Here is an 18433-nt window from a genome sequence, read left to right as displayed (position 1 = left end):
GAAACAAATAATTATCCCCTTTCTTTATTTCTTTATCCACTTCATGTATCTGATGAAGGAGTCTTTGCTTAACAACAAATGAGTCAACTCTTGGTCCTTGTGTTTTGGTTTTGCTGTAATGGACTAATGCAGCTTACTCTCTCAGAATCTCTGAGCAGGACAAACTCAGTTCCTGGGGTGCCAATGAATCCAAGGCAATTAATGTAATAGTTGAAGAGGCTTGCTCATTCCCACAGTGTTTTTCTCAACTCTGCAATGGCATCCAGTTAGATAATTTGCCCACGAGGCAAATTGCAGTTCACCTCTCATCGTCATCTGTCCATGTGCTGTTTACTCTCTGCAAGAGAGACAGAGAGACTAGATCCGTCTTTCAACAATACTGCAAGGACAGAAACCAGAGCAGGAGATTTTAATAATGCTGTGGAAGAGCAACAAGCTACCCTTCTGTACATTACACAGGTGTGACAGACTTGGCGGGGTGAGAATTCGCTTGGAGAGGTAAGATTCAAACCTTCCCCAGAGAAATAACTTTGCTTCCTTTGTCTCTTTTGATTATAATCTGCCAACTCCAAATAAAATTAAGACTTTATGTGTGTGAAAAACTATGGTTAGCTTCATTTTCTGGGTCTTCCTCAATTGAAGATAAGGAGGAAAAATATGAGGTCTATCTTCCAATAAGATTTTTTTTAAACATTTTTCTCCAAAAGTCAGAAATAAAGCTCACATAGATCCTATTTAATGCTAAACTTAAAAAAAAAGTTATGAAATAGATCTATACAAAAGCTTTTGAGATAACAATAGTGGAATGAACTTGAAGCTGTAATTTTTTTGGGATGTGCATGGAAAAGCCCTGTCCCTGGTGCTGTGTTCTGTTCCACTTCAGCACAGCTAGTGTCAAACTGCCGGTGAATATGTAGCAAACTTTTACAGCAGCCAAAGAAAACATCTGGTTTTAGGCAGGATCTGGCTTTCTTTCTTAAAGCAAGAGAGCTGCATAGATCAGTACCTTGCCTTGTCTAATTCCATTAATGTGATCTCTTGTCCATCCCGTGGCAGTTTAATGGGCGTTATTTGTGGTCCTCCATCAAATAAAGCCATAGCCATAAATCCCACGTCACGTAAATGAAGGTATAAACGTCAATCTGCATTACCGAATAATATTTATGATTTTAATTAAATGAAACTCACTGTGACGTTTATTGGATCACAAGTTACATGTTAATGGCAACAAAATGACTTGGGCTGATATGAGTATCTCTTAGAAATGCTCTTAATAATGAATGTGTTGTGGGTGGGTGGAGGGTCAGTTCAAAATAACACAAGAATATGGGGTGTGTTTGATGCAAGAAGAACATTGAATCTAACCTTGGTTGGTGGATCATCTACCTAAAATGCATTGTAGTGAATGGGGCCTGCCTAACAGCATCTTGCTAGCCATGGAACCAACAACATTCAGTCAATATGCTGAAGGCTTGTCTATTTCCTTGGTTTCAGGAAGGGTCTGCACTGGAACTTGGAGCATCGCTGGGGAACCTTTTTTGTGCCCTTCCAGGCAACCCTCCAGGGGTGACAGTCAGTGGTGGGTTGGGGCCAGAGGCAAAAGTGGGTAGAGCAACAAATGTAAATTTTACCTTTGGTGCAGTAAGTTAGTCTCTCTGTGCAGCCATACGCTCATGTCTACCCTCTGTCTAGAAAAGCAAAATACATTATCAGCCTTCAAAGATGCATTAAGGGCCTGCAGTGGGGAAATGACCCAGGGTGAGTCCTGAGGGCTAGATAGAGGGACCTGGCGGCTGCCTTTGTTCCTCAGGCCCAAGGTTCTCTACCCTGCATTCAAACAGCTGTTGCTTCAGCAGTGAAGTGCCTCCTCCTGTTGAGAACTTAAATAGGAGCTGCAGGCTCCATCCCTTCCTGGCTCTCAGGCAGGCCTTGATCCAGGCAAGGTGCTTGTACACATTTACACCACCTCCCAAGTAGCTTCATGTGCAGCTATTATTTCATTATATTTATTAGTTGCCTTCCTCACAAAAATGGCCTAAAGTGACTTAACGTTAAAAATACAAGGGGAAAATACTGGAAACCTGTTGCCACCTTGTAAGCTAAGGAAGGTAGGTAGCACTCCTTTCCTGTGAATGTTTAATGCATTTCTTCACCCCACTTGTTTCCTATAGGGTTTCATTTCATAACTGCAGTTGCTACCCAATGCTATATATTTGACACAGCTCTAATTTTAATTGACTTGTTTTTAATTTTCCATTCTTTGATATGGGGCAATGAATCCAGTCATTGCAGCTGATCTCATTTTATTTGCAACCCTGATATTGAAACTACTGGGCAGATTTTTAATGGCTGAAATCCTTGTCTTGGCAAAATGTACAGTGTTTTAATGAGTTTAGGAGGGGCAGTTTGGCAGAACGGCCATTACTTAGGTTTCAAAGAATAAGATTTTTATCAAAATCTTGAATTTCTCTAAGCTATTCCCTGAAGTTCAGAATACTTCCATGGAGTCAAGGAAAGTTCAAGAACGTGCCTCTCACTACTGTGGTTACAAAAGAAATATAACAGCATGTGGAAAAAAGATCCATGCATTCATTTAGGAACCAGCACACCTGAGTGGAATTGTCTAGGTTTTTGTTAACAAAGCACACTGACCTTGTTTCTGTTGCCTCTTGAATTGGTGGCAAACATTGCATGAGCATCTGCTGGGACCTAGTGTAGCACATAAAAGACGTCCAGACTTTTTTTGTTCCTGGAGAATTTCACTCTGTTACTTGTTCGATAAGGCTTAGGGGATATTCTCTACAGTATTATTTGAAAACCTATGCAATACAGAGACTTTTTTTTGCTTTCCAGCTCTGTTGTAGATGTCAAAGTACCTTTTAAAAAAATTGTGTATATATCAGAAATTTGGTAAATGTTAACATTTACTAGTTATTCACAAAATTAAGGCACAGCAGAACTTATCAGAAGTCTTTGTGCCATAAATAATGTGCTTTTTGACATTTATACCATGGGAAATGCTCTTTGCTAGGGAATGGAAATGGAAATGACTTTGGGATGATATTTACTGGAGCAATCACCTGCTGCAGAAATTACTGGTCTTTACCAGTAACTGTCAGAAAATTTTACCCTGGACCGATTCAGAAAAGTTTTTTTAAAAAAATAAAAACAAAAACAAAAAACTGGCTATCTCTCCCCACTTTTAAACTTCTTCTTGCATATGCAATATAAATAATACAGTCAAACATTAAGTAAGTTTGTAAGTAGTTTAGAATTGATTGCATCAGTTAGATGTTTTCTAATCTGTCTCTTAACAGATTGTCCCAGAGTGAGCTGTGAGTAGCTGATGGTAAGGGAACAAGATTGTTCTTTCCAGTGTGCTGAATAAACATGTGCCATAAAGTTTCAAAACTGTCTTTCGTCTTTGTCTTCCTGAGCCTATTAAAAATTCGAAGACATACAAGTGTCAATATTGTACAAGTTTCTCACATTTTATGTAACTAGCTCACACACATACGCACACTCACACATGCACATACCCGCTGCCAAATCTCGAGCCAAGAAACAATACAGCCCAAGCTGTTGCCAGCCCAAACCAGGGAAAGAGGCGCACCTGAGCTCAAAAAACCCAGACGTTTCCTTTAAAATGTAAGAATCCTCCTGGATGGCCATGTTGGCCCCCCAAAAGAGGACATATCTGGGTTTCCCCAAACATATGGCAACAAACCAGCCAACATACACACACACACATTCATAGAGAGGTATTTGCTCTTCTTAAAATAAATAACTCTATACAATGTGTTGTCAATTTTGCTGCCAGAGATGTCCACACCCAGTCCCGGTAATAAGATGAGGAATGACGGATGAGATCCAGACAGCAATAAACCAAATGAGGCAGGCCACCTGAGAGATGTCTTGCGTGTAACAGAAAGAATGGAAGAGGTACGTGCACTCAACATTTAGAAAAATGGTACCTAAGCCATTCTCCATCTATTGTCGCTTGTTTATAATGTACAAAAAAACCTCCAAGATTGTTAAGGTATTCAATTCCAGACTGGCTATTTTCTGAAAGAGATTATGCAGTTCCATAAGGGGAGTGGAATATACAATGAATTGTCCATTCCCTAACCAGAATCTATACCTAGCAACCCTATTTGGATGGAAGTCACTCATGCAAATATGCAATAATTATTTTTGTCAGACTGGGCTGCTTAAGATCTCATTAAGAACTGAGCTCCATAGGCAAAGCCTGTGGGGATTTCAAAAAAGACTGCTTCTCACTTTTCCGTCTTCTGGTTTGCCTTGGTCCATGGATGGAAGCTTCCTGGATCAGTGCAAAGCAAAGGAATGCCTTTGGATGGGAAGTCTGTGTTTGAATTCAGCATGCCTGAGTGGCCAGGGGTTCAGCAAGGCTAGCATGTGTCTTTGGCTTATTAAAATCCTACAGATCTCAACTGAGCCAAAATTCAAGTGTGCAACGTGGAATTGCTGTAAGGGAGCTTTTAAATGGCCAAATCAGCCTCATTCAGATAAATGGGGTTTTGTGGTCATGACCTTTTTATAGTGACAACCTGACACTAATTTTGAAGGATCATATATTTATGTCAGCTGTCATTGGAGGGCATGCAGTGTGACTGGAAGTAGGTCTGCACGTTCCAAGACTATACTTTGAGTTTTAACATGCTGTTACAAATGTTAGAGGAGGCTCCCCCTCTTAAATATTATATATATATATATATATATATATATATATATATATATATATATATATATATTTTCACCAGCTTGACAGTTTTTCAAACATATTCACTGTCAGCCCTAACAACCTGTCAACAACTGCCGTTATGTGAAAATTGCAGAAGCTGGTTTGAGCACTGTGAAAAGTGACATCCATGCCACAAGGATAAAGTTCCTCAGAAATGGAAGGCGAAAACTTTTGAAAGGTGCTGTAGCCCTTCCAAGTCAAAATGAACAGTCAGATATCTGGGGAAAAACATACAGTTGTCACATCTGATATCTATTTCCCCCTTCCCCTCCCTCCAATTGAGGTGTATGGAAAAGAACATAGATTAGGACAGAATATTGTGGGTAACTGTTTTACTGCTCCTGATTTGCAATCTTCTCTCTCTCTCTCTCTCTCTCTCTCTCTCTCTCTCTCTCTCTCTCTCTCTCTCTCTCTCTCTCTCTCTCCTTCCTTCTCAGCAGCCTTCTTGGGTGTTCCTTCAATTAAAGCCCAGGGGAAGACATTATGAGGTAACTCCTCCCACAAAGCTTTTTTAGATCAGGAAGTGTAGGCAGCCAAGCAGGCTGCAAAACACTGGTGACACGCTTAGACAAAATACACGCCATCCTTAGCCACCCGGCAATGATAAAGTATGCTCAAAACTCTGTATCCAACACAACACTGGAGAAATTCTGAAGTGTCCTGCGAATGAGGCAGGAAAATGGGTGCCTCTTTCACAAAGGAAGAAAAGCGTGGAGAGCTTTCGGAACAGCACTAGATGTTATGGGGAGACAGAAAAATATGGATGGAATGGACTAGAGACTCCAGATCTCATTTCTTCTCTGAATGTTCATTCAAAGTCAGCTGTGGGGTACCTTGGAGGCTGAATGTGTCAGGAATTAATGTGCAGCCCAAAAGAATCCCTAATATGCCCAACACCAGGACCAAACACTCCATACCTGTACCCAGTTGAACAGGAAGCAAAAGGCTGAATTTCCTCCATAACCCCTTGGGTCTGCTCTTGCACTGCATATAAAACTCAGGTGGGCATAACTGGTAAATATAAACCCTTCCCTATCCCCACACCCAGGTCTTGGTAATGCAAGCCAGGTCAGCTCATCCAAGATAAAATCATGACCCAGGAAACTCTTATTTAAAACTGACCTGGCATTCAGAAGCTGCACATACAGACTCAAGAGCTGGCAGGTAGAGTAACTTCTATGTCCCTGGCAAAGGGAGGATCCAAGACAGGGCACAGTGTGCAATTGAACAAAGACGTGATCCAGTTGGAAGACTGAATGCCAAGCTTGGACTCTCTTTGTGGGACAGTCATATGTAGTGCAAGTGGAACACCAAAGAGCCCAAGTCTGCACAGATGTATGCTAGAAGCTTTGAAACACTCCAATTATCTAGCTAGTCCTCTCTCTCATTTTGCAGCATGAGTCTCCTAATCCCTCTGTGGAGTTCAGGTGACAGGCAAGGCTTGTCTGCCTTAACTAGTCATGCATTGACACTGAGCGTACTTGATCTGGGGCTGGTAGTTTGCTTCAAACATTGTTCGCGCAAATGGGTCTGGCAGCTGGGAAAGTACAGGGGTGTGTGTAAAAATGCATGCCTAGCGATCCTGACTTCTCTCTCTTCAGAACAGATCTGCCGTGCTGTTCCTGCTGGCTGTTTGAAGAGCCTTGACTTTGAAGCCCAAAGAGAAATTCATTTCCCAGGCTTTGCAATTCATTGAAAGATGAGGCTGATGACCACAGAAAGGGTCAATCAGATTAGCTCTTGATGACCCCTGTGCTTGTGTCTTTAATGGGCGTCTTGCAAAATGATATTTCCAGTTTTTAATGCTGTGCCTCCTATGTGAGATCATACAGGATATTAGTTTTGATTGTCTGGTGCCACAAGGATTGCAATTGATTCCCCCCCCCCCGACCCCACATATCTCCTTTCTGTCTTGGCTTCCTCTGCCTTATTGCATACCTTCTAACAATATATTCATGCTAACCTCTAAGAATGTCTTACAGTACTGATCTCAATGCCACATTGGGCATATTTATTTATTTTTTTCTTCATTCAGTACGGAGGCTAATATCTTGTTGCCTTTTGTCTGAAACCACAGAGCATGAAGCCAGGAATTGTTCTGCCCTCTGACAGTTGTGATGCCTAGAGAGAGGGATGAAGAGAGAGAAATGATAGTCAGTCTCTCTCTCTCCCTAATTGTGTAGATCCATTTTATTAAAAGTTCCATTAGTATTATCGTCTCCACCTTGTAATTCCAAAATGCTCAGCATAGACAGGTATGCATTGTTATCCAGATCTACCCAAGGGAAGGACCATGGCTCAGTGGTAGAGCATATGTTTGTATGCAGGAGGTCCCAGGTTCAATCCCTGGGATAGACTTTGGTCGGATACCATGTGTCAAGGCTGGAGTCAGATGCAGGTCAGAATGAAGAGACAGTCAGTTGCCAGCGAAGTTAACTATTTATTCAAGGAAAAGGCATACACCTCAGCAACACTTCCCAGCAGGTCTTGCCCCTATGGAGCAGTTGCCATGACTGAAGGTCCCTGCCTTCCACACCTCCTAAGGCTCCTCCTCTCCCAGATGTTTCCCAAACAGTCTCAAATTGCGTCTGTGCACCTCTGGTCTCTGTTCTGCCCTCCTCATTATTCTGCATGTTCCTGGAGGCCAGCAGGGAGGGGAACTTGTTGCATCTGGAGAGGCAGTCTCTTGACCTCCCTCCTCTGCTTCAGCCTCAGAGTCTGAACTGCTCCCTGTCCCAGGTTCCTCCTGTTCACGAAACCCTGTTGTCCCATCAGTATCCAGCATCTCGTCCCAAGCTTCCCCCTCTGACCTCTCCTCAGTTGTCCCATCCACAGACTCTGAGCCTTTCTCCTCTGGGATTTCCCTTGGGGTTTCCCTGGCTGGCACTTCCCACCACTCCTTGTCATCCTGCCAGGACCTGACACCTTAGAGAGTGGCTGCTAGTCAGTGCAAACAGTATTCAGTTAGATCAGGAACTTTAACCCTTTCAGACCCAGGACCCACTTTTAACCCAAAGATAAATTTGGGGACCTATTTCTCAATCTTTTACCATACATTTGCATCCTGTTGCAGCCCATCTTGGATGAGGTCATGAACTACTAGTGGGTGCAGACCCATGAGCTGAAGACCAGTGAACTCGATGGCCCAATGGTTTGATACTGAGCCAGCTTCCTATGTTTGGTGAAATGGTCTGAATGAGCAAATGGGACTGTTTAGTGTCAACCACAGGATCAAGATGGCTGACAATCACCTTGTAGTTTCCTTTGGAAATATGCCAAACTCACTGATCCAGTAGCCTATCTATCAATTGCTATTTAGGTCAGAGAAAAATACACATGGGAAAATTTTAGGGGCACTTGGGCAGTTCAGCTTTATTAAATTCCTTAGCACCTTTGTGAAAAGTTTCTGGTCCTGCGCTAGGCAAATTAGAAGAATGATGATCAGGACTGGTTCAAGGAAATTCCACAATGCAATAAAAATAATTGGTTTAAAATAATGATCTTTGGTTCATTACTAAAGTATCTTAATGATCACTTTAGGACTTCTTTTCTTCTGTCTGTTCCTCACCACCACCTTAATCAGTAATTAATTTTAAGTATAACAAAATTAAGCCAGATTCATATCCTATCTGCAGATAATTATCCAGGCCTAACCTCACCCCTAGGATGACATTTAGTTTTTAATAGTTTTTTTCTTGGAAATAGTCATGGACTTCAATTAACTGGATGAGACAATATATAGGCAAGAATTGATTGATGACAGCAGATTGGCTCCTGTGTAGCATGGATAACTCTTTGCTCATTGTATATATAATAAAAACTGAGGTCTCTCAGTCCACCCCTTTCTGCAGTGAGCAAATTGGATAGGCATTTATGTAAGATAGAACTAGTTTTTTATTTTTTATTATGTTTCACACAGGATAGGAGAAGGTGAAGAGCTCATAGAGCTATGTGGGGAAAAGGATACAGCCCAACGGTATAAAGCATTTGCTTTGCATGCAGAAGATCCTAGGTTGCATGCAGAAGATCCTAGGTTCAGTCCCTAGCATCTCCAGGTAGGACTGGGAGAGACTCCTGCCTGAAACCCTGGAGAGCCACTGCCAGTCTGTGTAGACAATACTGAGTTAGATGGACCAATGGTCAGACTCAATATAAACAATGAGAGTCCCTAGAAACAAAAGCATAAAGAATTACAAGACCAGGAACAGGAAAAGGCTATATAGAATAAACTACATCTGTGAAAACAAAAAAAAATTCCTTCCAGTAGCACCTTAAAGACCAACTAAGTTAGTTCTTGGTATGAGCTTTCGTGTGCATGCACACTTCTTCAGATATCTGGTCTTTAAGGTGCTACTGGGAGGAATTTTTTTGTTTGTTTTGACTATGGCAGACCAACACGGCTACCTATCTGTAACTACATCTGTGAAGATACAGAAACACAAAAAACCAACAAGTATGAATATATAAGGGACGCGGGTGGCGCTGTGGGTTAAACAACAGAGCCTAGGACTTGCCAATCAGAAGGTCGGCGGTTCGAATCCCCGCAACGGGGTGAGCTCCCGTTGCTCGGTCCCTGTTCCTGCCAACCTAGCAGTTCGAAAGCATGTCAAAGTGCAAGTAGATAAATAGGTACCGCTCCAGCGGGAAGGTAAATGGCGTTTCCGTGCGCTGCTCTGGTTCGCCAGAAGCAGCTTAGTCATGCTGGCCACATGACCCGGAAACTGTACGCTGGCTCCCTTGGCTAATAAAGCGAGATGAGCACCGCAACCCCAGAGTCGGTCACGACTGGACCTAATGGTCAGGGGTCCCTTTACCTTTATGAATATATAAATATAATTTAATAATTTAATAAATAACAATACTGTTGGGAGGTTATTGTCTTTGTTATGTATTTTTGTGTTTTTATATTGTAAACCACATTCAGATGAAGGGCAGTGTAGAAATTTGACTATTATTAATAATAAAGATGATGCTAAACCCTGAAGATGGCACGCTGGTAGGCAAAAATGAGCTGTAATCGCTCAGTCTTTTTATATTCACTCTGTTTTCTCAATTGTCTTTTGAGAGAGTAGTAACATTCTTCAACTCATGAAGAGACATCCTGGCTCTTCTGGTGCTTTTCTGGCCAATAAAGTGTTTTTCTCCTTTGCAGTTGCATTTGCCATGATAAATTCTTTAGCCAAGATGAGCCATCAAACATTTCACTCAAATATGGTAAGGTACATACACCTATCACAAGGAAAAACAGGATGACCCTAACTCTAACCCTGGTCCCCCCCCCCAGAGAGAAGTGTGTGTACAATATTTGAGTGAAATATTTGATGGTTCATCTTGACTAAAGATTTTTGATTGTAGACTCAAACCTTAATCTGCTCATTGATTTTTCTTCTTTCCCCTTCACAGTCCAAGAACCATTTCAGGTATAGCAAGAAAGGAAAGTGTAACTATCAAGAAAATGAATACCCCTTGCTCTTCAGCACACAATAAAGTTAAGTGTTTTTGACTTCTTGAATAATATATCGAATCTTTTTATTACTTTGGAAAAATCTAAATGTTACTTTCCAAAGAACAAAGCACAACATTAGCATTTTAATACACAGTGATGCATTTTTTCCCAGGGGTTTACAGAGCCTTGCCTTATGCAACTGAATCTTCGCTCAGCCTTCTGATAAATTTCAAACAGGAGGCGGTAAACTGCATAATTCAGATTAATGCCTCACTCGCATTCAGATTTTTTCCAGCACTTCACTGGAGAATGTTAAGATAATAGAATCATAGAGCTGTAGAGTTGGAATCATCTAGTCCAACCCCCTGCAATGCAGGAATCCCATCCACAGCCAGCCCTGGGTGGGCTCAAACCGCCAACCTTCCGGTTAACAGCCAGACACACTGACCCATTGCACCAATAGAATGGTCTAGGACAGAGGTGAGGAACCTTTTTCAGCCCGGTTCTCATTCTTCTATGCACATAGTTCTATGCACATACTTTTGGGAGGCTACATGCCAGTGACTTGGCTGGGAAAGAGCAATGAATTTAAATTCAAACTTTTGCACAGTAGTCAAGTTTCTACACACACTCAAATATCCCTCTCCATGATCCAGGCAAGAGGTGTCATCAGAGTTCAAGGATACATATCAGCCAGACAAAAACACTCAAGGGAGGTGTGAAACTACTAGTGAGGGGTGTAGCCTGAGGAGAGGGGCTGTGGCCCTATTAGTTTTCTGGTTTACATGCATAATTGTTTTTGTTTGTGACCTAGAAAAGCCATTTCTGGTTCAGGGATGAAACGTCATTGAAGCTAAGCAGGTCTGGTCTGGACATTGCCTGGATGGAAGACTACCTAGAAACTCAATGACTGCGTTCAGATGTAACATCAAACCATAGTTTATCATTCAAAGAAGTAGCCTAGCCTTTTCCTAGGCTCATGTGCTTCCCACCTCCTCTTTCTGGCACTCTTGCAAGGAGGAGATCTAAAGTTTATGCTTCTGGTTTAGATTGACCACAGTTTACCGTGTTGTTCAGAGCCTAAACTGTGGTTAATCTTAACTATGGCTGGTGTAAACAAGCCAACTTCAGAAATTATGGCTTGAAGTTGGCTTGTTTCCACTAGTCATAGTTAAGTTTAACTTGTTTGTTCAGGTTTGGATGACATGACAAGCTACAGTCAATCAAACATGGAAGACGAAGCACCTATACTTCTCCTTGCAGACACACTGGAGGAAAGGGTAGTAGAAGCCACCCCCAGAAGTGTCTTGTTGGGTGTGGCAAAGCTGCTATGCCAGTTCCCCAGCTGGTGGGTCCCTGTTACCTCCTGGGAGGAGGAGAGACGAGGCAGTAAGGGCGTTAGCATGAATCAGGCATACTTGCACAAGCACTGGATTGCCTCTGCTGGTATGTTTCCACCCCCCAACCACCCCACTGTCTCACCCCTCTTCCACCTGGTAAACAGCAGTGACCAACCTGCTGGGCAGTGAGTGTAGTTCTCCATTTAGCAAGCTGCTTCTGGCCACCTCTAGTAGTCTTATTTGATAAAAGCAGTATATGAATGTAACAAATAAAATCCCTAGACCATGGGGGCAGAATCCAGTCAAAATGATGGTCTTTGAAAGTTCCAGCTGAGATCAGTGCTTAATGTTGGCTGAATCAGAACCTCGATGTCATTGATATGCAAGCTACTATCAAACCTTGTATGGAAGAGCTGTAAACAAGATGTATGTTTCTTTTACCTCTTTTGAAGCCCTGTAGGATAACAGCAGTGAAGCTCTCAGGACCCAGGCAGCCGCTGGATAAGTCAAACAGTATTTTAAATACCAGAACACGGAGCTTTTCAGGAAGAGATGACAGAAGCATATGTTAGGGGGTGCCCTGGGACTTCCATAAAACATCAATGAACACCGGGTTTGAATATATTTTGTACTGCTCATTTTATTGACAGGCTGTCATAACCAAGCAAGAGAAAACCATAAAACCATAAACCACAACAGCAAACCGAAATAAATTGCTGCCAGGCTACTAGGTCAATACTAGTCTCGCAGTGTTCGGCTAATACACACACTTGGCTCCTATAATGATGGAGAAGGGTACTCTAATTCAGAGTGGTGGCTTGGTGGGGTGGGAACTGATTCACACAGGCAAGATATCCCACTTGTGAATAGCTGCAGTCTATCTGTCCCTGGGTGCAATTGCATAGGCAAACGTTAATGGGGCTATGTCCAGGTAGATGTCGATCACGTGCAAACACCTGTACATGTGTCACAAAAGGACACGTGATCGCCAAGATCTTCAGCCTTGTAGTGTACCATGGGGACTTTGCCTTGCAGACCACTTATGGGGAATGGTAGCAGAGCACAAATTTTGCCCAGTCGTGGTGCTAAATCAAGGTCTGATTTTATTACAGAACTGAAAAATGATCAGTATGTTTAAATATGCATGGAAAGGCTATTCTGGCATCACCCTGCCTGGACCAGTTGTATGGGGAAGGAGGGAGACAGAGAAGAACAGGCAGAGCTAGTGGGAACTACATTTTGATGAGACCAAAGACCCATCTAGTCCAATATCCTGCTCTTGTAGTGGCTGCCCACAAGCAGGATATGGCCTCTCCCCACTTGTGATTTCTGGAAACTGGTATCCAAAGACACACCGCCTCCAATAGTGGAGATAGAAGACAGCCATCATGACTGATAGCCCTATCTTCCCTCATGAATTTGCCTAACCCTCTTTTAAAGACATCCAAGTTGGTGGCCATCAGTACATCTTGTGGGAACGAATTCCACAGTGTGCTGCATGAAGAAGTGCTTTATTTTGTCTGTCACGAATCTTCCAGTATCCAGCTTCATTGGATGTTGCCAAGTTCTTGGTATTGTGAGAGGGAAATGTCTCCCTATCTGCTTTCTCCATGCCGTGCCTAATTTTGTGCAGCTCTCTCGCGTCTCCCTTACTCGCTTTGTTTCTCAGATTAAGAGCCCCAAATGTTGTAACCTTTCCTCACAGGGGAGCTGCTCCAATCCCTTGATCATTTTGGTTGCCCTTTTCTGAATCCTTTCCAGCTCTGCAGATAAGGGAAAGAGGAGGTGGGCTAGAGATCTGGCAGGCTTCTGTGGAGAGGTTCATTTGACAACAATGGGAAATTGAGTCTTCAGGGTCGTTGGCCCAGTCCTGTGGGACACCCTGCCAATTGCAATTTAGCGGGCGCCTTCTGTGCCAATGTTTAAATGCCCACTGAAAACTTTTCTTTTCTGCCAGGTGTAGGCAGGCAATTAAGAGTATATCCCACACAATGGGGTGTGTGGGTATGTCTGTTTTCAATTTCTTTTTGCTTTTAACTAGTTTTTAACTTTCTGTGATTTATTGTTTGGTTTTATGTTTTTATATTGTTGTAAAGCACTGTGGTAGTATATAAATATATAAATATTTTTATAAATAAATAAAACAAATAAGCCTAGTTGCAATGAGGACAATGAGGGATGAAAACTGTGTGAGTGTCTGGAGGCGGTTGGAGGATGGATGGTGGCTTACAGATTGAGGTTGAATCCTGACAAGACAGAAGTACTGTTTTGGGGAGACAGGGGGCGGGTGAGTGTGAGTGTGGAGGACTCCCTGGTCCTGAATGGTAACTGTGCCCCTGAAGGACCAAGTGTGAAGCCGGAGAGTCATTTTGGACTCACAGCTGTCCATGGAGCTACAGGTCAATTCTGTGTCTAGGGCAGCGGTATGCCAGCTCCATCGGGTATGCAGGCTGGGACCCTACCTGCCCGCGGACTCTCTCGCCAGAGTGGTGCATGCTCTGGTTATTTCCTGCTTGGACTACTGCAATGCACTCTATGTGGGGCTAATCCAGAATGCGGCAGCTAGACTGGTGACTGTGAGCGGCTGAGACCATATAACTCTGGTCCTGAAAGGCCCACATTGGCTCCCAGTATGTTTCCGAGCACAATTCAGAGTGTTGGTGCTGACCTTTAAAACCCTAAACGGCCTCAGCCCAGTATACCTGAAGGAGCATTTCCACCCCCATTGTTCAGCCTGGACTCTTAGGTCCAGCTCCGAGGGCCTTCTGGCAGTTCCCTCATTGCAAGAAGCGAAGTGACAGGGAGGGCCTTCTCGGTAGTGGTGCCCCCCCATTGAATGCCCTCCCATCAGATGTCAAGGAAATAAACAACTGTCTGACTTTTAGAAGACATCTGAAGGCAACCCTGTACAGGGAAGTTTTTAATGTTTAATGTTTTATCACATTTTTAATATTCTGTTGGAAGCCTCCTAGAGTGGCTGGGGAAACCCAGCCAGATGGGTGGGGTATAAATAAATTATTATTATTAAAACATTGCAGGTTTCAGCTAAACGAGGGAAGAGCAGAGAGTGAGATGAGAGAAATGAGAGACAGGGAGTCCAAATAGTTCCTCATGACATGGACACGACACATGGACAAGCCAGCAGATGCAATACCAGATTCCATTCAAACCCCAATTCCATAGGTGGGGAACACTTGGCTCTCCAAATATTGCTGGACTACAGCTCCCATCATCCCTGAGCATTGGCTATGATGACTGGAGCTGATAGGAAATGGAGTCCAACAGTATCTAGAAGGCCACAGGTTCTCCACTCCTCATTTATGAATGCTTTTTGGGGGTATTTTGTTGTTACATTTGTGCCATTAGCACCTATTGGCTAGGGAAGGAAGAAAAATACCAAAACCAAAGGAAAGCTGAGAATAAAATCTGGAAAAGGCAATTAAAACATAAAAACAAAATTTTGCAGGTGACTGCAGAAAATAGAAGGAATTCTTAGTATGAACAGTACTACTTTCTCCCACAGAAAATGTACCCAATGTACCTGCATAACACGAGGAGAACTTAGCTGTGTTTATTTGGTTAATCATTATCCCATTGAGTAATTTGATTTTAATTGATGTCTAGCTCATGAATAAATCTATTCATTCTCTTTAACAAAGAATTCACACAGGTGGATTTCTGCTCTCCCCCTGCTAGAGAGCAATCCAACACTGATGGTCTCAACAGATAGACTAAGTCTGGCAGCTGATAGGAACTGTGTATGCCAATAAGTAAGGTAAATATTAGCATACTTGATAAACTCACTGTGGCCAAGATCCAAAGGAGGACTGTGCAGCAGGTGCAGGAGAGAAACTGCATGCATCTTGAGTAAACGGACCAAGTGAAGGGACCAGGGATGGAGGAGAAACTGAAGTCATTTTGTATTTGTATTTTTATTATTTATTAAATTTATATACCACCCTTTATCAAAAGATCTCAGCGAGGTTCACAGACTAAATAATGTAAAGAAATGCATGTATATAAAGAAATATGAGACAACCCTAAGTTGCACTTTCCAAAACAGGACATAAACCAAAACTGAAACACAACTATCCTTTGAGAACTGCATTACAAAACTTGGAGCAGTGCAAATTTTGACGGATGGCTGTGTTTTGGATTTCACACTGTTTTGGAAAGCGCAGCTTAGGCAGGCTTGCCCTTAAATGTGAACGGAATCAAATTTCTCCCCCATCCCTAAGGGATGCTTGAATTTCCTCTCCTATTGTCATGGTAGGATTGGGTAAGAATCTGTCCCCAAGCCTCCGAATGGAGAGAGCCATCAAGAAGCAAGGCCTCCTTGGTGAAGACTGCTATATTGAATCAGCATGTTAGTGTAATTCTGCGTAATGGGCAGAATGCATATGTTTTACTGCAGTAAGTCTCCTGCAAGTGCCAATTTTATCAGTAAAGATTTGGAGTATTCCCTCCACATACACACACACAGATAAAGTTAGACAATTTCGAATAGATTTCTTCCCTTTCTGTTATCTGAACATTGTTGTCATGATACCATACAGCGCCTGTTCATTCTAAACTCTGCTAGAGGGCAAAAAAAATATTTATGGCATACTTTAAATAAAACATATTATGTGTTCGTACGAACATATGTATCATTGTCCCTCTAGCTGAAGCAGATATAATTTCTGACAAGTTGTGCATGCAGCCTCATGCAGAATTCATGACTTCGTGTTGCATAAGAATGAAGGTGCTCCTTTTGAAACACTTTTCTAGCACAATAAGTACTCATTTTGTAAACCAAAAATGGGGTGTGGGGGTGTGGGATTCTTCTTGATTGTTTTGGGCAAATGTTATGGAAGTGAGGAGTCTTTCTTTCTTTTTCTTTTTCTCTTAAAAAGCATTATATGGGATTGAGATGGAGAACCTTGTCCAACCAGGTTTCCCATCAAATTCAGCTGAATGTCTCAGTGCAAATATGACATGAATTTTCTCTCAGGCTACTGGCAGTCCAGGTCAATAAATACGTGTCTTGAGTTATGGGTAGTTGAGCATTTTCCTAGGAAGAAAAAAAAAAAGTAGTATCCATATTAATGTCCCAATGTCAGTTAACTCCTAGAAAGACAGCAGTCCAGTTGAATTACCATGGGAAAAGCAACTTTACAACGGGGTGAGTTTTCCATTACTATTTCTGTGCTATGTGCAAAGCAAGGCATGAAATGTACGCTGCCCACTGAGGTATCTGGTTGGCCAATGGGTGCTAGACTAAATGGGTCTTTGGTCTGAGCCAGCAGAAATCTTTATATATTTTAATATATCCTCCATAGTAAGCTGAACTTGCCCATTCTGCCCATATTAATGTCTGTAGAGCATATGTGCATTTCGCTCCACTGCATGAGACCTGAAAGAAGCACATTTCACTCATGCTCTGCCACTTTTTCTGATGAACACTGAAGACATGCCTGTGATGGCACAATCTGAAGGGTGAGCCTTAAACTCATTCAGACTGTAATCCAAATCTCTGGCTGGTAGCATGGGAGTGGTGTAGCAGGGTGGATTTAGGGCTGTGAGATAGATGCACTGAGTGCTGAGCCTGGTAAGTGAGGCAATGGGCTTTGGGAAAGAGGTGTGAGGCTCTGACAGGGTCCTTGAGTCCTCCTGTCTCCTTCCCAAAGCCTAGTTAGCACTTATCTGGCTTGGGGGAGGAGGAGGGAGGAATCTAGGACCCCCGTCAGAGCCCTCACGCCGCCTTCCCATAGCCAGGCATGTGCTTACTGGGCTCCCTCTCCATTCAGTGCCCAGTGTGGGAGAACCACACATTGCCCTAAAACTGCCTCTCTGACTGTCTCCCGGCAATGCAATTATCTGCAAGGGATTTCCCCAAAGCGTGGCTAATGTTGTCAGTCTTCATGCCATGTTTGCAGAGCACAACACTATTTAACCCTACTCGACTTAGCTACTTATTTGTCTGTTTTTCTCAGAATCTAGTCACTCATATCTCAAGGTGCTTCTCTGTGCTGGGCAGATCAGAGATGGGGATGACTGTGTAACAACCTGTTCTCTACAATAACTGATAAAGAGGTTTTGCTCTATAGCAACTGATAAAGAGGTTTTGCACCCCGCTGGCTAGTGATAACATGTGGAGGGCTGGCGTAGATCTAATTGTTTTACAGGTTAGATCTATAAGCTCCCTACAGAGCTCCCTGTGGACTGAGAAGTGCAGTCGTATGAAAGTGGTGTTGATCTCATCTTATGGCTTAGACGCTTGGAAACATCTCGGCTTGCTTTTTTTTTTTTTACATTCGTATCATACCACAAACAATGTTTTCTTAGAAATTGTGATATAAGCCTCAGCAATAAATCAGTTAATGGTTTCCTTGAAATGCAGGAAGAAAACAGGCAATCAGCTGACCCATCAGCGAACTCTGTTATGCAATGTGTTCTACACTTTCCATTTTGATAACCAGTTATTACAAAGTGGGGGAAGTGGACTAGAATAACTAATGCAAAATATGATAGCTTAGAGACTTTCCAGGGATTTTTTTCCTTTCATTTTTTTTAAAATGTTGCCAGTCCATATGGATTTGTAAAATAGACTGAAGATTCTTGTGCAGTTTCCTCAAGGATAGTGGCTTTAAAAAGAACTCAGGGGGTTGTATCCAATTCTAGTAAACTCATAGAAGCTAATAGACAAAACTTACAAAGGTAAGGACTTGTGTTGGATACAGCTCAGAAAAACCAAGCTGGCATTTTAGAACTATACAGGGAAGCAGGCTTAATTTTAAATGATGTGAGGCACTGTCAGGGCTGCTCCACTTCAGATTGCCACTGAGGACTCACAGGATGGGATGTTCCTTTGTGCAAAAATGTTTCCTACACATAGAAAAC

The 18433-nt window shown here is 42.5% G+C and overlaps 1 protein-coding gene and 1 long non-coding RNA gene across 2 annotated transcripts in view; one reads left to right on the top strand and one right to left on the bottom strand.

The window, feature by feature from the left end:
• The window catches only part of DYNLRB2 (dynein light chain roadblock-type 2), a gene marked incomplete at its 5' end in the record, with an annotated part of 451085 nt that overhangs the window by 60138 nt on the left and 372514 nt on the right, over nt 1-18433 (bottom strand). The gene's annotated exons all lie outside the window — the stretch shown is intronic.
• LOC309375078 lies at nt 1520-6688 on the top strand. Its single transcript, XR_014170803.1, has 4 exons — nt 1520-1579; nt 3318-3349; nt 5206-5253; nt 6367-6688. It is a non-coding gene; the product is annotated as an uncharacterized lncRNA (long non-coding RNA).

The sequence above is a fragment of the Podarcis melisellensis genome (assembly GCF_964234715.1).
Source record: "Podarcis melisellensis genome assembly, chromosome: 8".
NCBI lineage: Eukaryota > Metazoa > Chordata > Lepidosauria > Squamata > Lacertidae > Podarcis > Podarcis melisellensis.
The sequence above is the reverse complement of the archived record's forward strand: the minus strand, read 5'-3'. Positions and strand labels throughout refer to the sequence as shown.